Source organism: Arachis ipaensis, chromosome B3 (assembly GCF_059453495.1).
Source record: "Arachis ipaensis isolate K30076 ecotype BB chromosome B3, ASM5945349v1, whole genome shotgun sequence".
Taxonomy (NCBI): domain Eukaryota; kingdom Viridiplantae; phylum Streptophyta; class Magnoliopsida; order Fabales; family Fabaceae; genus Arachis; species Arachis ipaensis.
Genome location: NC_142438.1, coordinates 37,340,021 through 37,367,811, shown reverse-complemented (window position 1 = coordinate 37,367,811; position 27,791 = coordinate 37,340,021). Strand labels below are relative to the sequence as shown.

The following is a 27,791-nucleotide window of genomic DNA, read 5'->3' as shown; positions in this document are numbered from 1 at the left end:
AATTTGGAACCATCCCAGATGGAGTTCAAAATGTTCAGAAATTCCGACGTCAAGCGTCCTTTTTCACTGTCTACAATAACTTTTTATATAGACGAGGTTCTTCTTGTCCATTATTAAATTGTCTTTCCAGAGCTGAGGCCGACCTCGTACTCACTGAAGCTCATGAAGGCATATGTGGTTGGTGCGCAGAAATCGTGACTGTTCCATTCCTTAGTAACGGCGCTAAAAACTCAATACGCACGTTCATAATCTTAGTTCTTTGTCACAACTTCGCACAACTAACCAGCAAGTGCACTGGGTCGTCCAAGTAATAAACCTTACGTGAGTAAGGGTTGATCCCACGGAGATTGTCGGCTTGAAGCAAGCTATGGTCACCTTGTAAATCTCAGTCAAGCGGATTCAATTGATTATGGAGATTTAATAATAAAAAATATAAATAAAACGTAAAATAAAGATAGTGATACTTATGTAATTCATTGGTGAGAATTTCAGATAAGCGTATAGAGATGCGTTCGTTCCTCCTGAACCTCTGCTTTCCTATTGTCTTCATCCAATCATTCATACTCCTCTCTATGGCAACCTGTATGTTAGGCATCACCGTTGTCAATGGCTACATCCTGTCCTCTCAGTGAAAATGGTCCAATGCGTTGTCACTGCATGGCTAATCATCTGTCGGTTCTCGATCATGCTGGAATAGGATCCATTGATCCTTTTGCGTCTGTCACTACGCCCAGCACTCGCGAGTATGAAGCTTGTCGCAGCCATCCCTTCCCAAATCCTACTCGGAATACCACAGACAAGGTTTAGACTTTTCGGATCTCAAGAATGGCCGTCCATGGATTTTAACTTATACCACGAAGATTCTGATTAAGAAATCCCAGAGATACTCATTCAATCTAAGGTAGAACTGAAGTGGTTGTCAGGCATGCGTTCATAGGTTGGGAATGATGATGACTGTCACGATCATCACATTCATATTCAAGTGCGAATGAATATCTTAGAATCGGAATAAGCTTGAATTGAATAGAAAAACAATAGTACTTTGTATTAATTCGTGAGGAACAGCAGAGCTCCACACCTTAATCTATGGTGTGTAGAAACTCTACCGTTGAAAATACATAAGTGATGAAGGTTCAGGCATGGCCGAATGGCCAGCCCCCAAACATGATCAAAGGATCAAAAGATGTTCCAAAAGATGATCCAAAGATGCAAATACAATAGTAAAAAGTCCTATTTATACTAAACTAGTTACTAGGGTTTACAGAAATGAGTAAATGATGCAGAAATCTACTTCCGGGGCCTACTTGGTGTGTGCTTGGGCTAAGCATTGAGCTTTACACGTGTAGAGGCTTCTACTGGAGTTGAACGCCAGTTTGTAACCTGTTTCTGGCGTTTAACTCCACTTTGCAACCTGTTTCTGGCGTTTAACTCCAGAATGCAGCATAGAACTAGCGTTGAACGCCAGTTTGCATCATCTAAACTCGGGCAAAGTATAAAATATTATATATTGCTGGAAAGCCCTGGATGTCTACTTTCCAACGTAATTGAGAGCGCGCCATTTGGAGTTCTGTAGCTCTAGAAAATCCACTTTGAGTGCAGGGAGGTCAGAATCCAGCAGCATCTACAGTCCTTCTTCAACCTCTGAATCTGATTTTTGCTCAAGTCCCTCAATTTCAGCCAGAAAATATCTGAAATCACAGAAAAACACACAAACTCATAGTAAAGTCCAGAAATGTGATTTTTATTTAAAAACTAATAAAAATATACTAAAAACTAACTAAATCATACTAAAAACTATGTAAAAATAATGCCAAAAAGCGTATAAATTATCCACTCATCACAACACCAAACTTAAATTGTTGCTTGTCCCCAAGCAACTGAAAATCAAATAAGATAAAAAGAAGAGAATATACTATAAATTCCAAAATATCAATGAAACTTAGCTCCAATCAGATGAGCGGGACTAGTAGCTTTTTGCCTCTTGAATAGTTTTGGCATCTCACTTTATCCATTGAAGTTCAGAATGATTGGCATCTATAGGAACTCAGAATTCAGATAGTGTTATTGATTCTCCTAGTTCAGTATGTTGATTCTTGAACACAGCTACTTTATGAGTCTTGGCCATAGCCCTAAGCACTTTGTTTTCCAGTATTACCACCGGATACATAAATGCCACAGACACATAACTGGGTGAACCTTTTCAGATTGTGACTCAGCTTTGCTAGAGTCCCCAATTAGAGGTGTCCAGGGTTCTTAAGCACACTCTTCTTTTTGCTTTGGATCTCGACTTTAACCGCTCAGTCTCAAGTTTTCACTTGACACCTTCACGCCACAAGCACATGGTTAGGGACAGCTTGGTTTAGCCGCTTAGGCCATGATTTTATTCCTTTAGGCCCTTCTATCCACTGATGCTCAAAGTCTTGGATCCTTTATTATTACCCTTGCCTTTTGGTTTTAAGGGATATTGGCTTTTTGCTCTTGCCTTTTGGTTTAAAGAGCTTTTGGCTTTTTCTGCTTGCTTTTTCTTTCTCTTTCTCTTTTTTTTCGCCATTTTTCTTTTTTTTTTCTGCAAGCTTTTGTATTCACTGCTTTTTCTTGCTTCAAGAATCATTTTTATGATTTTTCAGATTATCAAATAACATTTCTCCTTTTTTCTTATTTTTCAAGAGCCAACATATTTAACATTCATAAACATCAAATTCAAAAGACACATGCACTGTTCAAGCATTCATTCAGAAAACAAAAAGTATTGTCACCACATCAAAATAATTAAACTAGTTTCAATGATGAATTCGAAACCATGTACTTCTTGTTCTTTTGTTTTTAGAACATTTTTATTTAAGAGAGGTGATGGATTCATAGGACATTCATAGCTTTAAGACATAGACACTTAAACACTAGTGATCATCTAGTAAAGACACAAACATAATTAAACATGAAGCATGGAAATCGAAAACAGAAAATAAGTAGACAAGGAGATTAAGGAATGAGTCCACCTTAGTGAGGGTGGCGTCTTCCTCTTCTTGAAGGACCAATGGTGCTTTTGAGCTCCTCTATGTCTCTTCCTTGTCTTTGTTGCTCCTCCCTTCATAGCTCTTTGATCTTCTCTAATTTCATGGAAGATGATGGAATGCTCTTGGTGTTCCACCCTTAGTTGTCCCATATTGGAACTTAATTCTCCTAGGGAGGTGTTGATTTGCTCCCAATAGTTTTGTGGAGGAAAGTGCATTCCTTGAGGTATCTCAGGAATTTCATGGTGAGGAATTTCCTCATGCTCTTGCTGAGGTCCATGATCTCTTATTTGCTCCATCCTTTTCTTAGTGATGGGCTTGTCCTCTTCAACGAGGATGTCTCCCTCTATGTCAATTCCAGCCGAATTGCAGAGGTGGCATATGAGGTGAGGAAAGGCTAACCTTGCCCAAGTGGAGGACTTGTCAGCTACCTTGTAAAGTTTTTGAGGTATAATCTCATGAACTTCCACCTCCTTTCCAATCACGATACTATAGATCATGATGGCCCGGTCTATAGTAACTTCAGACCGGTTACTAGTAGGAATGATTGAGCATTGAATGAACTCTAACCATCCCCTAGCCACTGGTTTGAGGTCATGCCTTCTTAATTGAACCGGCTTGCCTCTTGAGTCAGAGCTCCTTCCTCACATATGTCTATGAGGACTTGGTCCAACCTTTGATCAAAGTTGACCCTTCTTATGTAGGGGTGTGCGTTCTCTTCCATCATTGGCAAGTTGAACGCTAGCCTTACATTTTCCGGACTGAAATCTAAGTATTTCCCCCGAACCATGGTGAGCCAATGCTTTGGATTCGGGTTCAAACTTTGATCATGGTTCCTAGTGATCCATGCGTTTGCATAGAACTCTTGAACCATTAGGATCCCGACTTGTTGAATAGGGTTAGTGAGAACTTCCCAACCTCTTCTTTGGATCTCAAGTCGGATCTTCGGATACTCATTCTTTTTGAGCTTGAAAGGAACCTCAGGGATCACTTTCTTCTTGGCCACAACTTCATAGAAGTGGTCTTGATGGACCTTTGAGATGAATCTCTCCATCTCCCATGACTCAGAGGTGGAAGCAATTGCCTTCCCTTTCCTCTTTCTAGAGGTTTCTCTGGCCTTAGGTGCCATAAATGGTTATGGAAAAACAAAAAGCTATGCTTTTACCACACCAAACTTAAAATGTTTGCTCGTCCCCGAGCAAAAGAAGAAAGAAAGTAGTAGAAGAAGAAGAAAATGGAGGAGATGGGGGAAGAAGATGTATTCGGCCAAGGAGAAGAAGAGAGGGTTGTATTGTGTGAAAATGAAGAAGGAGTGAGGGGTTTATATAGGAGTGAGGGGGGTGTAGGGTTCGGCCATTAGGGTTGGGTTTGGGAGGGAAATTAGTTTGAATTTTAAAGGTAGGTGGGGTTTATGGGGAAGAGAGGATGGATATGAGTGGTGAAGAGGTGATGGTAAAGAGTGATTGAGGTGATTGGTGAAGGGTATTTGGGGAAGAGAGTTATGAAAAGGTGTGAAGAGGAGAGAAGAAAAAGTTGGGGATCCTGTGGGATCCACAGATCAAGTGGGGTCAAGGACTTAACATCCCTGCTCCAATTAGGCGTGTAAAACGCCCTTGCTGTGCAATCCTGGCGTTTAACGCCAGACTGCTACCTGTTTCTGGCGTTAAACACCAGCTTGGTGCCTGTTTCTGGCGTTAAACGCCAGACAGATGCTTGTTTCTGGCGTTTAAACGCCAGACTGCTCTCCTCCAGGGTGTGCTATTTTCAATGCTGTTTTTCATTCTATTTTTGATTTTTCAGTAGTTTTTGTGACATCACATGATCATCAACCTAATAAAACACGAAATAACAAAAAGAAAATAAAATAAATATGATTAAATAACATTGGGTTTCCTCCCAACAAGCGCTTTTTTAATGTCAATAGCTTGACAGTGAGCTCTCATGGAGCCTCACAAATAATCAGAGCAAGGTTGGAACCTTCCAACACCAAACTTAGAGTTTGAATGTGGGGGTTCAACACCAAACTTAGAGTTTGGTTGTGGCCTCCCAACACCAAACTTAGAGTTTGACTGTGGGGGCTTTGGTTGACTCTGCAGTGAGAGAAGCTTTTCATGCTTCCTCTCCATGGTTACAGAAGGAGATCCTTGAGTTTCAAACACAAGGTTGTCCTCATTCAGTTGGAGGACCAACTCTCCTCCGTCCACATCAATCACAGCTCTTGCTGTGGCTAGGAAGGGTCTTCCAAGGATGATGGATTCATCCTCATCCTTCCCAGTGTCTAGGATTATGAAATCAGCAGGGATGTAAAGGCTTTCAACCTTCACTAACACATTGTCTACTTGTCCATAAGCCTATTTTCTTGAGTTGTCTGCCATCTCTAATGAGATTCTAGTAGCTTGCACCTCAAAGATCCCTAGTTTCTCCATTACAGAGAGTGGCATTAAGTTTATTCCTGACCCCAGGTCACACAGAGCCTTCTCAAAGGTCATGGTGCCTATGGTACAGGAAATTAGGAATTTACCAGGATCCTGTTTATTTTGAGATAATTTCTGCCTATCCAATGCATTCAGTTCATTGGTGAGCAAGGGAGGTTCATCTTTCCAAGTCTCATTACCAAATAATTTGGCATTCAGCTTCATGATTGCACCAAGGTACTTAGCAACTTGCTCTTCAGTAATGTCTTCATCCTCTTCAGAGGAAGAATACTCATCAGAGCTCATGAAGGGTAGAAGGAGGTTCAATGGAATCTTTATGGTCTCTAGATGAGCCTCAGATTCCTTCGGTTCCTCAAAGGGATACTCCTTATTGGTCACTGAACGTCCCAGGAGGTCTTCCTCACTAGGATTCACGTTCTCCTCCTCCTCTTTGGGTTCGGCCACATCATGTAAGGCTATGGCCTTGCACTCTCTTTTTGGATTTTCTTCTGTATTGCTTGGGAGAGTACTTGGAGGGATTTCAGTGACTCTTTTACTCAGCTGGCCCACTTCTGCCTCCAAATTTCTAATGGAGGACCTTGTTTCATTCATAAAACTCACAGTGGCCTTAGATAGATCAGAGACTATATTTGCTAAGCTAGATGGATTCTGCTCAGAATTCTCTATCTGTTGCTGAGTGGATGATGGAAAAGGTTTGCTATTGCTAAACCTGTTTCTTCCACCATTATTAAAGCCTTGTTGAGACTTTTGTTGATCCTTCCATGAGAGATTTGGATGATTTCTCCATGAGGGATTATAGGTGTTTCCATAGGGTTCACCCATGTAATTCACCTCTGCTATTGCAGGGTTCTCGGGATCATAAGCTTCTTCTTCAGAAGATGCCTCTTTAGTACTGTTGGATGATTCCTTCAATCCATTCAGACTCTGAGAGATCATATTGACTTACTGAGTCAATATTTTATTCTGAGCCAATATGACATTCAGAGTATCAATTTCAAGAACTCCCTTCTTTTGAGGCATCCCATTACTCACAGGATTCCTTTCAGAAGTGTACATGAACTAGTTATTTGCAACCATGTCAATGAGTTCTTGAGCTTCTGCAGGCGTTTTCTTTAGGTGAATGGATCCACCTACAGAATGGTCCAATGACATCTTTGATAATTCAGATAGACCATCATAGAATATATCCAGGATGGTCCATTCTGAAAGCATGTCAGAAGGACACTTTTTGGTCAGTTTCTTGTATCTCTCCCAAGCTTCATAGAGGGATTCACCTTCCTTTTGTCTGAAGGTTTGAACATCCAATCTAATCTTGCTAAGCTTTTGAGGAGGAAAGAACTTGGCTAAGAAAGCCGTGACCAGCTTATCCCAAGAGTTCAGGCTATCTTTAGGTTGAGAGTCCAACCATATTCTAGCTCTGTCTCTTACAGCAAATGGGAAAAGCATGAGCCTGTAGACCTCGGGATCAACCCCATTGGTCTTCACAGTATCACAGATTTGCAAGAATTCAGTTAAAAACTAAAAAGGATCTTCGGATGGAAGTCCATAGAACTTGCAATTCTGTTGCATCAGAGAAACTAATTGAGGTTTCAGCTCAAAATTGTTTGCTCCAATGGCAGGGATTGAGATGCTTCTTCCATGTAAATTGGAATTAGGTGCAGTAAAGTCACCAAGCATCTTCTTTGCATTGTTATTATTTTCGGCCATTCCTCCTTCTTTTTCAAAAATTTCTGTCAGATTTTCTCCAGAGAGTTGTGCTTTAGCTTCCCTTAGCTTCCTCTTCAGAGTCCTTTCAGGTTCAGGATCGGCTTCAACAAGAATGTTCTTATCCTTGTTCCTGCTCATATGAAAAAGAAGAGAACAAAAAAGAAAATATGGAATCCTCTATGTCACAGTATAGAGATTCCTTTATGTGAGTAGAAGAATAGAAGAGTAGAATGGAGAAGAGAGAAGATGAAGAATTCGAATATTAATTAAAATAAAAAAATAATTTTTTTGTTTTTAAATTAAAATCAAAGTTATAATTCAAAAATTAAAAAGAAAAATGAAATTAAATTAAATTAAATTTAAAACAACTAGTTAATTTAAAAAGAAATTTTGAAAAAGAGGAAGGTGATTTTCGAAAATTAGAAAGAGAATCAGTTACGTAGTTTTGAAACAAAAAGATAGGATTAGTTTGAAAAAGATTTGAAAATCAATTTTAAAAAGATAAGAAGTTAGAAAAGAAGTTAGGAAAGATTTTGAAATTGAATTTTTTTTAAAAGATGTGATTGAAATTTATTTTGAAAAAGATTTGAAAAAGAAATTTAAAAAGATTTGATTTTTGAAATCAAAGTTGATTACTTGACTAACAAGAAACTAAAAAGATATGATTCTAGAGTTTAAAGATTGAACCTTTCTTACTAGGCAAGTAACAAATTTAAAAATTTTGAATCAATCACATTAATTGTTAGCATTAATTTCGAAAATATGAAATAAAAATAAGAAAAAGATTTTGAAAATAATTTTGAAAGGTTCGAAATTATGAAAGGAAAAAAATTGAAAAAAAATTTGATTTTTGAAAAAGATTTGAAAAAGATAAAATTTTTAAATTGAAAATTTGATTTGACTCATAAGAAACAACTAGATTTTAAAAATTTTTGAAAAAAGTCAACTCAAATTTTCGAATTTGATGAGAAGAAAAAGGGAAAGATATTTTTTTATTTTTGAATTTTTAATGATGAAAGAGAAAAACATCAAAAAGACTCAAAACATGAAAATTATGAATCACAACAAGAAAAATATGCAAGAACACTTTGAATGCAAAGATGAACACCAAAAACACTTTGAAGATCATGATGAACATCTAGTATGTATTTTTGAAAAATTTTCGATAAAAGAAAACATGCAAGACACCAAACTTAGAAATTTTTAATATTTAGACACTAAGAAATTAAAAATGCATATGAAAAACAAGAAAAGACACAAAACAAGAAAATATGAAGATCAAACAAGAAGACTTGTCAAGAACAACTTGAAGATCATGAAGAACACATGCATGAGTTTTCGAAAAATGCACAAATTTTAAAAACATGCAATTGACACCAAACTTAAAAATTGACTCAAGACTCAAACAAGCAACACAAAAATATTTTTGATTTTATGATTTTATAATTTTTTTTGGATTTTCGAAAATTAATTGGAAGAAGAAAAATAAGGATTTCAAAATTTTTAATAAGAATTCCAGGAATCTGCAATGTTAGTCTAAAGCTCTAGTCCAGGAATTAGACATGGCTTACTAGCCAGCCAAGCTTTCAGTGAAAGCTCCGGTCCAAAACACTAGACATGGACAATGGCCAGCCAAGCTTCAGCAGATATTGCCTACCTCCCATGTATACAACAACTATGTGTGTAACTGTCAAATGGGTGAAGATCAACAAGCTCTTGTGATGATAAGTTGAAACCCTGGTCCAAAGGATTAGACATGGCTTACAGCCAGCCAGGATTCAACAAATCATCATGAAACACTAGAATTCATTCTTAAAAATTCTGAAGAAAAATATATTTTCGAAAATATTTTTTTTAAAATTAAGACTAATAAAAACAAAAAGGTTAAAATTAAAATAAAATTACCTAATCTGAGCAACAAGATGAACCGTCACTACGCCCAGCACTCGCGAGTTTGAAGCTCGTCGCAGCCATCCCTTCCCAGATCCTACTCGGAATACCACAGACAAGGTTTAGACTTTTCGAATATCAAGAATGGCCGTCCATGGATTCTAACTTATACCACGAAGATTCTGATTAAGGAATCCCAGAGATACTCATTCAATCTAAGGTAGAACTGAAGTGGTTGTCAGGCACGTGTTCATAGGTTGGGAATGATGATGATTGTCACGATCATCACATTCATATTGAAGTGCGAATGAATATCTTAGAATCGGAATAAGCTTGAATTGAATAGAAAAACAATAGTACTTTGTATTAATTTGTGAGGAACAGCAGAGCTCCACACCTTAATCTATGGTGTGTAGAAACTCTACCGTTGAAAATACATAAGTGATGAAGGTTCAGGCATGGCCGAATGGCCAGCCCCCAAACGTGATCAAAGGATCAAAAGATGTTCCAAAAGATGATCCAAAGATGTAAATACAATAGTAAAAAGTCCTATTTATACTAAACTAGTTACGAGGGTTTACAGAAATGAGTAAATGATGCATAAATCCACTTCCGGAGCCCGCTTGGTGTGTGCTTGGGCTGAGCATTGAGATTTACACGTGTAGAGGCTTCTCTTGGAGTTGAACGCCAGTTTGTAACCTGTTTCTGGCGTTTAACTCCACTTTGCAACCTGTTTCTGGCGTTTAACTCCAGAATGCAGCATGGAACTGGCGTTGAACGCCAGTTTGCGTCGTCTAAACCCGGGAAAAGTATGCAATATTATATATTGCTGGAAAGCCCTGGATGTCTACTTTCCAACGCAATTGAGAGCGCGCCATTTGGAGTTCTGTAGCTCTAGAAAATCTACTTTGAGTGCAGGGAGGTCAGAATCCAGCAGCATCTACAGTCCTTCTTCAACCTCTGAATCTGATTTTTGCTCAAGTCTCTCAATTTCAGCCAGAAAATACCTGAAATCACAGAAAAACACACAAACTCATATTAAAGTCTAGAAATGTAATTTTTATTTAAAAACTAATAAAAATATACTAAAAACTAACTAAATCATACTAAAAACTATGTAAAAATAATGCCAAAAAGCGTATAAATTATCCGCTCATCAGTGGTACACACGTCGGCGCTAGAAGTTTGTCATCCAAAATACTCCGAGTAGGATTCTTTTGGCCAACACTGCAGAAAGACAGCATTGAAAGAATCAAAATATGTACAAACTGCCAAAAGCATGGACCACTCATACACTTACCCGTCAAGGTCCTGCACAATTTCGAGGTAACTTAGCCATTCAATCAATGGGGACTAGATATACTCGGCTCCTTCCCATTAGCACCTGGACAGGTAAAATTTTTAATCGTCGCCATTGATTACTTTTCCAAATGGATAGAAGCTTAACCCTTGGCAAAAATTACATCTCAGCATATGATTTCTTTTGTGTGGAAGCATATTATCTGTCGATTCGGCATACCTCGGCACATTATCACTAATAATGGTCGCCAATTTGCTGATAACAAATTCACCTCTTTTTTTTTTTGCAGAATTTAAGAATCAAACAACATTTTTCGTCGGTAGAACATCCACAAACAAACGGCTTGGCAGAAGCCGCCAAAAAATTCATCTTACACACTTTGCGAAAAAAGCTCGATGATGCTAAGCGGCTTTGGTCGGAATTAATTCCATAAGTAATTTGGGGATACAACACTACTGTGCATTCAACAACAAAAGAAACACCATTTCACTTAGTATATGGTTCTGAAGCAATGATACCTGTAGAAATCTCTCAATCCTCACTCAGAACTCAACTTGCTGATCTTGAGAATCATGATGATGCTCGAAGACAAGATCTAGACACAATTGAAGAAATCCGACTCTTGACAGAAATTCGCCACCGAGCTATGCAGTAGCATATAGCTCGGCGACATGACAAACAACTTCAACCAATATCATTTCACGTCAATGACTTGGTGCTAAGGAAAACAGAACAAGCTAGAAGACCCCCAGCCCATGGCAAATTAGCAGCAAACTGGGAAGGTCCTTTCTGAGTTATTGAAGTACTCAACAACGGGGCCTACCGATTACAATCATTAGATGGTAATACTCTGCCAAATACCTGGAATGTCTCATCCTTAAAGTTATATTACAGTTAAAAGTCAGGGCCAGGCAAGTACTCTTTTTCCTACTCACAAGATTTTTCCCAAAAAGGATTTTGCTTGGAGAGGTTTTAACGAGGCTTGCCTACTTGCACCTTTGTAATCAAAGGTCTATGAATACATGTACAATACTATATTTTTCATTTACTCTATCTTGTTGTAATATTTTTTCATTCTTGCTCTGACCTCTATTCAATCATAGTATACGGATCTCAAATATTATATTCAAAATTCCGATCTAAGCTAAACAATCCTATCTTCTCAATTATATCTTTTTAAGATATAACCATCAAACAACTATTGACTAAGGTCAAGCAAACACAAATACCATAAAACATATTACTATCAAACAAATGATGCAAACGCCTTTACCAATTAAACAGAAATCAAAGGCTATTCTGACATACACATCTAAACATTCATACTGTTTTTAGATGTCCAAATAATATAAAGTTCAAGAAAAGCTCAATAAAGAGCAAACCAAATCCTAAACAAAACACAAAACGTTCGCAAAACACACAAGTCCCATTACAATTTAACTATTCGACATTCTCATCCTCCTTTTCAGCTACACCATCATCCTCCAACATGGTTCCATCTCGAACTATCTTTCCTAGATCCATCTGAGAAAAATCAAACTCAGGAGCCAGAAACTTTGCTTGCAATAAAGCCCGTTCAAAAACCTTCAACAAACAAATCTAGGATCTCTACCTGCTTATTTTTCTCCATCTCTTTCAACTTTGCCGTCACCTCAATCATCTGAGCACTCATGGTGGAAAGGTCGGTCTCTTTTTTCTTAAAATCCTCTATCTCCTTTGCATAATTTTCTTTCATCAGCTTCAACTCCTTCTCGCTCTCAGACAATTTTATTTCCAATTCGGCTACTTTGGCATTCCTTAAAGCCAATTCCACTTTTAAATTAGGATTTTGCTTCTGCCTAGCAAGCTTGCGATGCTTATTTTCGTGGCTACGCTCTAAGCTCACCAACCAAAAACCAAGCACCTTGCACAGCCAAACAAAAGTCATTAACAATATATATATATATATATATATATATATATATATATATATATATATATATATATATATATATATATATATAACTGCGTATATTGATCAATGGCGATGTCTCCAACCTCGTTCGCCAAAGACACATCTGTCGACGACTGACAAACTTTGTCGGCAGTGATCATATAAGGAAAATTCTTACCCCATAGCGACGAGCCTTCACTCTGGTCGGCAACTTCATGCAATTTCTTTTGATTCTCAAAAAAAGCATGAATTTCTTCAATCAGAACCTCATCCATATCTTCCTCAGAACCCTCCGACAGATCCACCACATCAGTTTTTCTCTTTTCAAAATTACCTTTTTCCTTTTCGGCTTGGGCTGATTCACCTCGCCAGCACCAAAAGCTTTATCCGCTTTGGACGTCAACCCCTCCTTCTCGAGGTTTTTACTTTTAACTCGGGCTCTTAGGGTGGCAGCAGATACCCCGGGATATTTTTCCCCTGAAACAAAATCAAATCAAACAGTCAAGCGCATATCCAAATTTTGAAAACACCACAATATTTCAGAAACTTACCTAAATAGTCTATCACTGCTTGTCTATTCTCATCCCATTGCAGTAGATCAAACACCGAGATTAATTCTTTTTGGTCGACAACTTTGACCAAGTACTCAATAATACATTCATTTCTTGGATTTATCCCTTCAAACCCAAGAATATTCTGCGGTTTCGAGCACCACCACAAAGAAAATTTTTCTCCTAAATCCTTATCTAAATAGAACAGGAAGTCGTCCTCAACACTTCTAACCTTTAGATACATTTTCTTAAAGTCCTTAAATAAGGACTTATACAACTTAAAAATAGCAAAATCTGGAGAACTATTTAGGTTAATCCATCCCCCTTTCCATACACCTTTAGCGTGGAACATGGAGAAGAAAAGCTCCAATGAAGGTTTCTCTTCCAGATAATCCATCAACACTTCAAAGCTTCCCAATAAGTCCCATCCATTAGGATAAAGCTGAGAGGGGGGCACAATTCAACTGCCTCAACACTTGATACTGAGATTCTGAAAATGGAAGCTTTACCCTCAGTTCCTCCAAGACACGGCCATGCATGAAGAAAAATTCAAAATCCTCTCCTCTATGATACACGCAGTCAACACTAGAACACGGTAACAACTCAACACGAACCTCAGAACCTACCTTCACTATCTTCTTCACATCTATCTCTCTCACAGCTTCCACATCTGTGAACAAAGATGTACGCATTTTAGCATCTTCACTAACCAATCATATGACCAGTCAACTTTTTTCTTCTTCTCTTTTTCTTTCTCAAAACCCATATTCATCAACAAAATTCAAAAGTTGCAGAAAAAATACACAGAAAGAAGAAAGCTAGCACGTACCTCTTTTACTCATCTCTTTCCCAGCAACCTTCAAAAGCATTTCCTAACCCAAATGAAATAATGATTTGGGAAAAACTATTTGAATTCCAATGCAGTTAAGCAAAAATAATCGGTTAAGTTCCACCACACCCATTCCATCAATCAAATCAACCGTTCAGATGCATTGAAAAAGAAAAACTCTTTAATGCCATCATTACTTATCTCTCTCTCTTCATTTAAAACTGTAACTTTTCCAAAGCAACCATTTAATATTATTTTTAATAAAGTATGTTGAACTGGGAGCTCCATAACTATCCTATTTGCCGAGTTATAGCTCATCAAAAGCTCAAACTACTTCATTAAAAATATCGTCAGACTAAACTTGGGGGCTATGATATAACTGCTACAATCCGAAGATACAATCCAAAGATATAACTCGGCGCTGTACTTTACAGATCGGCTTAATGAGCCATAACTCGTCCTAACGGCACAATTTATAACAAAACACCTAGCCGAGTATTATAACGGTTGAATGCAATATGATTACCTTTTAATATGTATAATCATGACCAATGAAACGCAAAAAACACCTCTTCCTATATAAAGAAGATAAAGTATTTTCTCTAGATGGATTGAATTTCGAATACTAATTTAAGCATCGGAGTGCCTTTGCAGGTACTCACTCCACGGTGAGTGCCAATTGTTCTTGTTGAGATTAGCCAGTGTATAGCTCGTCCGCCGATAAATGACTTCAAGCTTTTCATCGAGATGAGTTATACGTCGGCAAAGAGAGAACAAGGGGTGAGTAACTACAAAAGACACTCCGACGCTCAAGTCAGTAAGTGTTTAAGAGGTATAAGAATTCTATGATTATAGAATGTTAAACGTGAAATAGAACTTATCACGTGTGTATCCTTATAATAATTCTATGAATATAGAATGTAAGACATGAAATAGAATTTATCATGTGTTTTGTTTATAATAATTCTATGAATATAGAATATAAGACATGAAAATAGAACTTATCATAAAACTTATCATATGTTTTGTTTATAATAATTTTATGAATATAGAATATAAGACATAAAAATAAAATTTATCATATATTGTGTGTGTTGAGATATAAAAATATAATTGGTGTCTTTTATAGACATAGAATTGATTAATAGAGTTGATGGTATGACCCTTAGTAAGTCAGAATAATGGTCATTAAGATGAAAATGATGGTCATTAAGTTAATAATAAAAGTGTCAGTTACAAGCAAAGAATGAATGATAATTTAGGTCGAATTATAATACATCATAAACAATAACCGAGTTATAAAGCAATGGATGAATAAGTATTGAGAATGACATAATTATTTTCACAAATAATAATTTTGGTAGTTCACTTATTATTATTACTACTCTAAAATCTTATCTCTTATATATAAACATGATACATCCCACATCCACCCTTAAGAATAGCATCACTATCGCGAGTGACCACTACACCGTTCTTACTCTCAAACGCTTTCGATGGATAGACAATCAGCATCAAAAGGTTTCCATTTTTTCTTTCTCTAAATGCTACAATCCCAGCCAGAGAGAGAGGACCATAACCATTAGTGTTTGTACCTACTATTTGGCTAGCCAGTAATTATGGCCTCACCTAGACATTTCTTGATCACACATATTACATCTATATCCTAAATCAACATATAACTTCCCCTTAATTATTTGCCCAACGGTTTTCATGTTTTTTGACCTTTAAATTTATCATTCTACCCTCAAATCATTATTCATTCGTTATTTCCTTAATAATAAGGGAATGGCAGCCCTGAGCTGAGTTTTGACTTAAGCTCATAGGTCTGTTGTACGAAGTAACTGAATTATAAACTTATATTCAATCAACGAGTCACCAATCTAGTCATGATTAACTATAATTATTTAAATCTAACATGAATTAAAATAATATCTTAATCATTTTTTTTATTAAATACAGTTCTAATCCGATATACTTGGGAAGCAAAAAGATTCTAGTGAAATTCAAGGCTAATACCAAATTCATAAGTTATAACTCATAGGTCTAGTTTGGGTAAACAACTTAACTAAGTTCTTTTTGAAAAAATAATTTAAACAATAAATGATTATATTAAAAGTAGTTTATAAATTAGTTATTTTGTATTTAGATTTTTAGTTCTAAAAGTACTTATTTTATAAAAATGTGATAAAAATTAGTAGTATTATGAGAGAAGTCATTTTTTTTAACTTCTCTATAAATTTTTAAATATTTTCTTAGAAAGCCGTAATTTGGTTTTAAAAATTGCACCCGACATTAATATTATTACTTTTCATAAATCAAAAGCTAAAAAAAAGTGACTTTTGAAACTTGCCAAACAGATCCATAGTCTATTAGACTGAACAAGATATAATATTAAAAACACAAAAAATATAAATATAAAAATTAGTGTTTTTATATTTTATTTTGTGATAAATTAAATATAAAAAAATAAAATATAATAATAATAAATATAATTATAAAAAATAAATAAAATAATAAAAAATAAAAAAATAAGTTATATTTTAATCAATATTTTTGTGTCTTTTCTCTTAAAAAATATAAAATATACTAATTTAATATTTCAGAATGTAATATTTGTATTTATATTTTATTTGTCAAATATAATTTTGTGTCTCTGTATTTATTTTTATTTCAATAACTCGTGCCTATAAAGAAACTCAGTTTTATAACTTTTTGTAGGCTTATAATTCGATTTATGAACTAATAAATAAGCTTATGAAAGCCTAAACCATTTTTTTTTTTAATAAATGGTTAAGTCGAATTAAGCCTAATATCGGTGGAGCCATGAATTCCTCTACCGGATATCCGGCATTTCCACCCTAGCTACTCAACAAAATACATATGAACAAATATAGACACTAGTTAAGGATATATATAGGGTAACCATTTCATCTCTTTTTGCCTTTAAGCATGCTTCACATCTCAGCTTGCTATAGCACCTATTTTCTCTAACTTACGCCAATCGCTTTTCTCATCACAATCTTTTTTTTTTTTTTTTCACGGAGAACGCAAGAAGTTATCGAGTACGTTTGAGGTCAAAACAAACTTGCCATACAAGTTGATTTAATTTGGTAAGCTTAGTGATATACTGATATTGTTTAATTTTGAAACATATGGTTGCCGAGATGATTTTTTATCCATCCCTCAAATTATAATTAATTGATTAGTACAATTAATTTTTTGTAATTAATTTGATATGTTTGATATATTTAGGATAGATATTAATTTTATCTAAAATATTAGAGACAAAATTAAAAACGTTTATAGATAATTTTGATATAAATCGAAAATATTAATAATAAAATTGAATTAATTAAAAATATTAAAAATAAAATTAAATATTTAAAATATTTAAAAAATATCGTAAATATGAGAGAAAAAAACATACTTTATTAATAAACACATACCTAACTAACTAGAGGGCTATGACGCGACTACAACGTTAGGGTAACATCCTATTCAGTTTCTTGAAGAAAGAACCGGCTGATATTTTGTTATATTGATCAATCCAAAGCATCTAATATTAGCCTTAAAGTTAAACTAAGCCATCTTAGTCATTTTGGTATTTTTAGATAGATTAAGGCCTTGATGGAAATAGATACAGCTAATTTTTGCGGCACCTTGCATCCAGCTATATGGTGGATTGAAAAGTGACGGACTGCTAGTGAAGCTAAAACTAATACATTGATTTATTGTTTTTTTTTTTTTAAATAAAACAAAAGAGAGGGACATAACCTAATCTTTCCCCCTAGTCTTTTGATAGTGATATTGATATAAAATCAGATAACGAAATGATCGATAGTGTAGTGATTGCGATTAAGGACGTTGAAAACAAAAACGGTTGAAGAATCAAACAATCATTTTAATTATACTAAATTCGAAAATTTTCTTTTGGCGATGGGATGAATTGAAATAAAATAAATAATAAAAGAATTAGGCCGTAGGAGGAAAGAAAATGCATAAATAATTAAATATATAACAATATTAATTTTAGGTTGAACTTTTCTGGATATATACAAGAATATTAGACACTTTAAAATATGCGAATCCTTGTGTAATAATGGAGATTATTTGCGCAACCTATCTATTCATATATATTTAAAGGAATCCTTGTGTAATAATGGAGATTATTTGCGCAACCTATCTATTCATATATATTTAAAGATAACATTAATTATACTTTTGAAAGACTAATATCCATACGAAGAACACTAGAAAATTATTAGAATTTATTATTTTTAATTATTAGTTAGTTATTAATGTTTATTATAAAAAAAATATTGAATATCATTAAATTTATAGTCAAAAAAATAAATAAAATTCGATGATAATTTAATTATAATTGAATTTACTGTCAAAATAATCAGACGTTATAAACATCGCCGATAAATATTTACCGACAAAATTTTTTTATCTGATGATAATTATCGTTGGAATTTGCAACAATTATCAGTTCAAAAAACTAATTTGTTACCAGCAAATTTTTTCGACGGTATTGTTGGCGCCAAAAAATGTTGTTTCGCACACTATTGCCGTTGGATTATTCCTACGGTAATATAATTCCGACGGTAATGTTAATTTTTTTAATTTGAAATAAATGATCAATTTTAAATTTAAATTTTTTTTCAAACAATTAGTAGTCCATTCATAAATAATGAAAAACTTTTATTTGAAATAAATAATACAATGTTCAAATAAATTAAAACTCAAGTACATCAAATAAATACAATGAAACAATAAAAGGAAAAATTAATAACTACAGATCCAGGTAGTCATCGTCGTCGTCGGTCCTGTGGTCCTGAGTTGACGGTGCATAAGGCGGGGATGTCCGTCTACCACCAGCAGGACTACTGCCACCAGCAGCACCACCAACGGTGCTGCCACCAGCAAGGTCGATGCCAGCGGCGCGCATCTGGACCCGTTACACCTCCATCTGAGTCTCCATACACTGCATCCGCTCCAGCGACTCCCTCCACTCCAACTTGATCTCATCTGTAGATGTCACGCAGTTGAGGATTTTCTGATACCTCTTCCGATAATCGTTAAGCTTCTGAGCTTGCTGCTGAAGGCTGCATTGGAGCTCCTGCACCTGCAGCCTCAAATCTATGCCTTCCTCGGACTCAACGGCTCGACTGGTGGCGGAGCTTGATGACCCTATCCCGTATACACAGTTCTTGTACGGCGCTGAGGTAGTTCGTACCAAACCGCATCGGGATCGACGAATGCAGGTGCAAAGCCATCGGTAGCGTCCTCCCCACCTTGCCAAGACTGCTAAGTCGCGGTCTCTAGTCTGTGTGTAGGACTCCTGTGTAATTGACATAAGTTATTGTGATTAGTACGAAAGATATACAGTTGATTTCTAATAATTTTATAGCAGAACATAATCAGATTTATATTTACTCACATAATGGTCCTGAGGCTGTTGATCAATAAATGTCTCTTTGTTCTCCTTCAGTATGTGAGTGTACTTGAACGTCTCTCCCAATATTGCCTCGCAATCCAATGACTTCGACTACACATGTTGTATTGAACAATATGATTATGATACCTAGAAATGATATATAGAAGAATATAACTAAGTTATTAACAAAATTAAAGTCACTTTACATACCAGCCTGGCCTTCGTCTTCATGAAGGTTGCTGAGCTGCCAGCATACTTGAATGACCTAGTCGAGGCCCTGTTAGCTCTGTTGGTGAGACGTCAATACCCAAACCCTCATCGGTCTCCCAATGAACAAACAGATCCTTCTTTATGTCAGGTTGGAGCCACTACGTCCGATGGTCCCGTCCCTGGCGAACATTATCCAACATCTGCTGGAGCCGCCGACCCATTCTATGGTCGAATATCTTTCAGATGGTCAGATCGTGCTCAGCATCCCACCTAAAATGCAGTTGCAACAAAGAAACTTTAAAATTAGTTAAGCAAGATATAAGATATAAACTAGCTAAAAAGGTTTGAACATAAAAAAAATATTAATTACCGCCCATTTCTGAAACCATCACTCCTTGGTCTCAGCGGGGATCTTCATATAACTGGGCCAAGGGTGGTCGTACATCAGCTTAATAACATTAGTCATCTCCTGAGTACACGCGTTGTTGTTCGGTGCAAACCTAACAACTCACAAACAAAAATCAACCTAAATCCATTATACAAGAATCAATTTGATACTTACTATGTGCCGCCATCAGGCCAAATCTTCAATTGTATGATGAGAGATGGTGGTGGGACATTAGCTGCTGCCTCACTGCCATGGCTGGACTCTGGGCCCACGGCATCCGTCGCTGAAGGCAGTGTCAACGTGGATGCGGGTTGCTGAGTGGTAGGAGGCGGCATCGTCGCCATAGACGGAGGCACGTAGTTGGGGTTAAGGACCTTGATGAACGGCTAGTCTACTAAACCCGCAACCTGTGGTGTTATCAGGGTGGTTGAAGTAGAGGGAGAGGAGTCAAAAGTCCCAGGCGTACCAGAAGAAACCCTCCCTCTACCCCGACCACGGTTATGACCATGACTAGTAGCCTGATCCGCAGCACCTCTACCTGTCGACATGTCTGCAAATATCAAATTATCAAACAATCTCATCAATAATTTCTCAACAAAATAGTTATCAACGCATCAATTAACATAATTAGGAAATTCCAAACACTTCAATAATTCAAAACCTAATGTGTATTGAATCTAACCTAACTTAATCAACTTAAATCTACTAAGATTAGAAAATTAAACTGAACTAACTTTGAAACTGATTGAAAATAAAAGTTGAAATTCTAATCAAATCCTAAACTAAATTAAACTAAAATTAAACAAATCAAATTTTATAGGGTTAAAGTGTATAAACTTGCAATATTAGGTAAGAAACCTCAAACATTCAAAATTCAAAAATATCGGTTAATGAAAAAATAAATCAAATTCTATCAATGCAAATAGTTAAATAAGAGGAGAAAAATCAATGATTTCAAGGGATTAACCAAAATTTTCAATAAAAAGGTTTATGAGACATATTTACAAACATTTGGCACGTAAAGTCGTAAACAATATAATTTAGCATTAACAAGTAATCTATGCAACACTAATTCACAAAATTCAACATTAATGACACCAAAAAAAAGTTAGTAGCATTAATCATAAATTCATTAGACAGCAATCTAATTAATTTAAAATAGCAAAACAATAAACATCAATTGACACAGTGAATGAGCAGAATCAAACAATTAACCAAATAAACTCAGCAGCAATTTCTCTATTAATTCAATCAGTAAATTCAGAATAGTTCCAGATACTTTCAGCAACAATTTAGAACCTATAAATCTAAATTAAACTATCCTAACCACCTAAATCCACTTAAACAGAAAATTAAACTAACTAAAATAATTAAACCAATCTAATGAACGAAATTTAACTAATAGGATTTGAAAAAAAATAGAGTTCAAACAAAAAATCTTGAATGCAGGGTACAGAAAGAAACGAAGAAGGAGGGAGGAAGGCGACAACACTATGTTATTGCCAGCGCTACTGCCGAAGTAAGGAGTTAGACTACAGTTTCCTTGTTCTGCTTGGTCCTGACTCAGAGAGGAGAGGGCGACCTAGAAGCTATGGGATGAGAAGGGTGAAAGGAGAAGGAGGAAAGGACCGCAGCAGCGCTGAGAGGGAGGGGAAGAAGGAGAAGAAGGAGGCGTCGGTGGTGGCGGTTGACGGCGACGGTGGTGGTCTCGGTAGCGGCGGCAGAGGACAGTGACGGCAGCAGGAACGAGAGAGAGAGAGAGAGAGAGAGAGAGAGAGAGAGAGAGAGAGAGAGAGGATGGTGGTGAGGATTCGAATGAGGGGAAATGGGTTCGTGATTTGAATTTACACCACTTTTACCATCGGATTTACTGTCGAAATTTTTCGGCAGTAAACCATTGCGGGTCACCAAAACGCATCGTTTCACTAAATTGAGTTATCCTCAGATTAATATGACGGTAAACTGATGATAAAGGACGCGCTAATTTAATTTATTTTCCCTCTCAAACTTACTGACGAATTTAATGTCAGAAAACAGAATCCGCCGGTAATTAAGAAACCTTACGAATTCAATGTAGTTACGGTAATTCTGACGGTAAATTCATCGTTACTTTGTGATGCTAAATTTGACGGTACTCAACGTTTTTCTTGTAGTGGTTTAAAAGTATAGAATAAAGTATGTTGTTGGATTACTAGATTAAATAAACTAAACTAAAAAAATTGAGTTAATTAATGGCTAAGTGATGATAAAAAATAATAAATTTTGATAGCTCCATAATATTTTTCTATCAATGTCAATATTTTCTGTTATGCACTTAATTAGACTAAACCTAACTATATACCATACATATACATGATAATAAAATAAACAGTTTTGTTAGAGAATTAATTAAGAGTATAATCAACTAGAACCAATTAGTTAAAAAAATAGGTCAGTTATAAAAAAAATTAATTTTTTAAATTTTAAAATTAAAAATAAAAAAAAGTTGATTTAAGTTAGTTTATATTGTAGTTTGCTTTCTAGACTTTTTCTAAAATAAAATAAAGGGCAAATCACAATAATAAGTTAAGGGGAGCAAAATTTTACACGAATCAGCCAAAACAAAAACTGCTTTATGAATCCACCAATGCACGTTTATATGTAGTTCGAACCAGCTAAATTCGAACTCAATTTCTACATAATTCGAACCAGCTGGGTTCGAATTATACACAAACACACGTACACACTAATTCGAACCAGGTGGGTTTGAATTATACACAAACACACGCACACACTAATTCAAAACAGTTGGGTTTGAATTACACACACATTAATTCCTACATCCACGCACGCGTTTTCAAGTAATTCGAATGTGACTGATTCGAATTATTCATGATATAATTCGAATTATGCTGTTAAAAAATTGATAATTTATTAAAAAAAATTATTAAAAAATTTATTAAAAAATTAATAATTAAAAAATTAAAAAAATATATATTTTATTTCATACATTAAAAAAAGCTAACAAAATATTTAATTACGAGACTTCTTTAAAATATTTGTGATCTATCAATTCGAATTCCATATTATACTCTTTTGTCCATTTTTAATAGTTCATGAATATTTTTTAATAAATTATTTTAATAAATTTATTTAAATTATACTACAAAAAATATTTTATCCTATGCAAAATAATTTTAAAAAAATAGCTTAAAAAATGTTAGGAGTACTATAAAAATTTGTAATGTTCTAACAACTTAGGTAAATACATGCATGTACTCAAATTTTAAATAAAATACTCTGCATAGTCAATAATAATTTAGAAATGAAAGAAAATATTTTATTCTATACAAAATAATTAAAAAATATATTTTATTCTAATACAAAATAATTTTAAAAAAAATGGCTTAAAAGATGTTATGAGTACTATAAAGTTTGTAATATTCTAGTGATTTAGGTAAATATATAATAAAAATATTTTTTCTTTAATTTCTAAATTATTATTGACTATGTAAAGTATTTTTTTAATGTCCTAAGTCATTAGGATATTACAAATTTTGATAGTACTCCTAAATTATATGGTGATTCGAATTATACTCTACATAAAAATTTGTAATATCCTAATGAATTAGGACATTAAAGAAATACTCTACATAGTGAATAATAATTTAGAAATTAAAGAAAAAATATTCTTATCATGTATTTACCTAAATCACTAGAATATTACAAACTTTTATAGTACCCATAACATCTTTTAAGCCATTATTTTAAAATTATTTTGTATTAGAATAAAATATTTTTTTAGGTATTTTGTATGGAATAAAATATTTTCTTTCATTTCTAAATTATTATTGACTATGTAGAGTATTTTATTTAGAATTTGAGTACATGCATATATTTACCTAAGTTATTAGAACATTACAAATTTTTATAGTACTGCTAACAGTAGCCATTTTTTTAAATTGTTTTGCATAGGATAAAATATTTTTTGTAGTATAATTTAAATAAATTTATTTAAAAAATTTATTAAAAAATATTCATGAACTATTAAAAATGGACAAAAAGTATTGTATGGAATTCGAATTAATAGATCACAAATATTTTAAAGAAGTCTCTTAATTAAATATTTTGTTAGCTTTTTTTTAATGTATGAAATAAAATATATATTTTTTTAATTTTTAAATTATTAATTTTTTAACAGCATAATTCGAATTATACCATGAATAATTCGAATCAGTCAAATTCGAATTACTTGAATCGTGCGTGGGTGTAGGAATTACTGTGTGTGTAATTCGAACCCAACTGGTTCGAATTAGTGTGTGCGGGTGGCAACACTACCCGAACCTGCGGGTACCCACCCCGCCCCTACCCGCTCGGGGCGGGTTTTAACGGGGCGGGTTCTTGGACGGGGCGGGTAGGGGCGGGTTTAAACCCGCCCCTACCCGCCCCGGTATATATAATATATATATAAATATATATATTTTTAATATATAATATATGTTACATATATAAATAATTAGTAAAATGATTAATAATATTATATCATATATAAATTTTTACTTTAATTTATGTTATGTATGTAAATGGTGGTTATATAATTTTTAAAATTTTATTTTATTTGTTGAATTTAATAATTATAGGGGCGGGTAGGGGCGGGGCGGGTATCCGCAGGGGCGGGTTAGGATTTTACATTTTACTACCCGCGGGTAGGGCGGGGCGGGTTTCATGCGGGTTTTTTGTAGGGCGGGGCGGGGTCGGGTAGAGCAAAAACCCGCCCCGTTGCCACCCCTATGTGTGCGTGTGTTTGTGTATAATTCGAACCCAACTGGTTCGAATTATGTAAAAATGGAGTTTGAATTTAGCTGGTTCGAACTACATATAAACATGCATTGGTAGATTCATGAAGCAGTTTTCGTTTCGGCTGATTCGTGTAAAATTTTGCTCCCCTTGGTTTATTACTGTGATTTGCCCTAAAATAAAGATATATAAAGTCTATAGTTAGCTGCGACCCCATATATGTCAACCTCTCGAAAGGTGAAGGAGTTGCCCTACGATTGTACATGTATGTATATAGGAAATAGTAGTAATACTACAATGGTCCAGAACGCACGTGAAAATCACCAGCTGGTGCAGCTATATGCATATGCTCATTATTCAGGACCATTCCTATTCGTTAATTTGTATTTACTGTCTTAAATATTCGTGGTCCTCAAACTTTAATTCTAATAACCGTGTGATTGGATTTCTATATCTTTCTGCTTCAAATGCAGGACCAATGCATGCATCACCACTCACGCGCACTCACCCTGCATCAGTGCATCTCACTTTGGGTTATATTATACTCATATTGCCTAAATACCTAACAATTTCATCGACACATGGGTAAACCCTTATTCCTTGCAAACATCAGGTTTCTGCCATATAAAGTAGCTTAGGCCTTCATTATTGTTTAGTGTCAACACCTTTTATTGGCTTGACCAAGTTTTTCTTTTTACTATTTTTTTTCATTAAGAAAACCTATAACTAATTAAGAATAGTTAAAGAAAATTACACAAAAATGAAAACTTTGATTTTGCATAAAAAAAAAGTGTAAAATCAAAGAAGGTAACTGATTTTCTTTAAATAGTAAATAATGTACACAAATAGAATTATGTTAGTAATTAAGGTGAAGGATCTATATATATGTACGGGAAAAACAAGTTTAAGAGAGTATATATGTCTATTTTAATAAAATAATTATATATTAAATGTTTAAAAATAGGAGACCATCATCAATGCAATTGATGAGTGGTTGATATTTCGCAATTCTTTCAATATTAGGGTAGTGATAATGTAATATTGAATGTAAATAGAAAGAAGAGAGAGATGTGAGAGTGGAAACATGACAAATTGATGAAGTGTGACAACTACTGAGAATGAATGAGAAGGTTTGGGACGTAATGTAGCTTTCAAGGATGTGACTAACAATGATTGGTTCATTTTAAGAGATAGATAGCTGGTGGAGAGGTTTGGCGGCTTAAGCAACTATACATGTTTGCATTAAGCAGGCCCAAAAACACCGTTGTAATATGATGATTTTCGTTTGCTTTATTATAATTGATTTTATTAGCCTTATATATATATCACAGCTAAAATGATATATGCTGAATTATTAGTCATTACACATTCAATTATATATTCTTATCCTAAAAATAATATATGTACACAAAAATTAGTCATAGGTATAAATATATATTATTTAATTTATTTTTAATATATTTTTTTAGTAAAATTATATAGTTAGTAAATATTATTATCATTCGTCAATATTTAATTAATAATAATTTATATTTATATTTATTAAAATTTTATACACATAAATCAATATAGTTTGTACACATATATTTTAAAATTTATACATATAAATTAATAAATTTTTTTTTGTTAAAAATAATTTAGTGTTTATACAAATACAGACTTAGTGGCGTGTATATATGACACATTTGCATGTACATAGAATAGCTTAGCAGTAAAGAGAAGGTTTAAAAGAAATACTTATATTTGCGTATTGTGTTTTTGATGATTGATCAAGAGTTTTACAGGTAGATGAGTAGATATATGAAAAGGGCAAGACAAGCATGGTGGTAAGCATGAGTAGCATGACAGAGAGATGCATTAGCTCGTGTGGTCATGTATACGTAGGTATATATTTAGAGATGAGGACGACATAGACATTATTAGAAAAGAATTTGAAGATGGCAACTTGTCATCTTTAATTTGTACTCTATCCTAACACTTTCTACTCGCTCCGATCGACCACCGGACCTTTCTATTTCTTGGACCACCACTTACTTGCATTGCAACTTCTTCTTCAATAATCATTTACACCAATCTTCTTTCACTCGGGGAACCCTTCCCTTCAATATTAAAACAAAACAACTCTGCTTCATACACTCATCAACTCATTTTAATTATTTTGATCGATAACAGTTAAACTTAGCTAACGCTATACTCATGGACCTGGACCAGAATGGGATCGGACGACATTTAATCATTATGTTGATCCATTCAATTCGTGACCACTGTAATTATTAGTATTATTATTACATTTTAAGTTGTACGAAAATCTATTAGAAAAGAAGAATGAGAAATATAAATGCATGTTAATCGGATGGGAATCAAGAGTCGGTCCGGTCAATTCAGAATCGGTCACCAAACTTCTTCCATGTATGATAAAACTGGTTAGTAATGAACCGGTTAAAAACTAAAATAATCAGTCAAAAACTTGATTAGTCTATTAGTTTGATTTTTTAACAATTAATCGGTTTAAAATAAATATAAAAGATTATTTTTTATATTCTATTCAATTCTAGTTAAATTTTGGTTGAACTTTCAATTTTTAAAATTTTAGTTCTATTATAATTCAACCTTATTTAGGTAGCTTAGCTAGCTCGCTCTTCAATGAAGCAGCCATGAAAGAGTGGTGCGGTAAATTTATTTGTGAATTCATTCATGAAATGCAACTATATGATGATTGGCGGGTCACTGGGATTCCTTAACTTATTGGCTTGAATGAGATGGGATCCACTTCTCATTTATATATATTTTTTTGTCAGATGAATGAGACAATTTTTAATTTTAGGTATTTCAACAATTTTTAATTTTAGGTATTTTAAATGGATCGGACAACTATCAATTTTAAATACACAGTATATTCACACACTCTTCATATATTTATCAAAATTTTTTTTTTTTTCGATTGCAATTGATAAAATTTGAACTCGAAATATTTGAGGTGAGAAGGGAGAGATATAGGATACGAGCTAAGAGCCTAAGACTAATTGGCTCACTTCTCATATCTGAAAACCCTAGCACGTTTCTTCGGACCCCACTTACGTTTCATCATCTAGTGCTATGCAATCATGAGCCCAAATGGAAAATGGGCTCCATGTCTAGAACTCTCCATTTTAAATACACATGGGCTTTGGACCCTCAGAAGTATCACCCTTACATCCTCTGCACATCTTACTCTTGCCTGGTCGCTTTGTTTTTGTTTTTGTTGAGTTGTCTTGGGTTCTCAACTTTCAGGCCTAGATCTGAACTAGTAGCTTATTTTGGTCCAAAATGTACAATGCA

At 34.5% G+C, this 27,791-nt stretch overlaps 1 non-coding gene across 1 annotated transcript; it reads left to right on the top strand.

Moving 5' to 3' along the window:
• Positions 1–6,653: 6,653 nt before the first annotated feature.
• Positions 6,654–6,760, top strand: LOC148570322 (small nucleolar RNA R71). Its single transcript, XR_015908451.1, has one exon. It is a non-coding gene; the product is annotated as a small nucleolar RNA R71 (small nucleolar RNA).
• Positions 6,761–27,791: the final 21,031 nt, after the last annotated feature.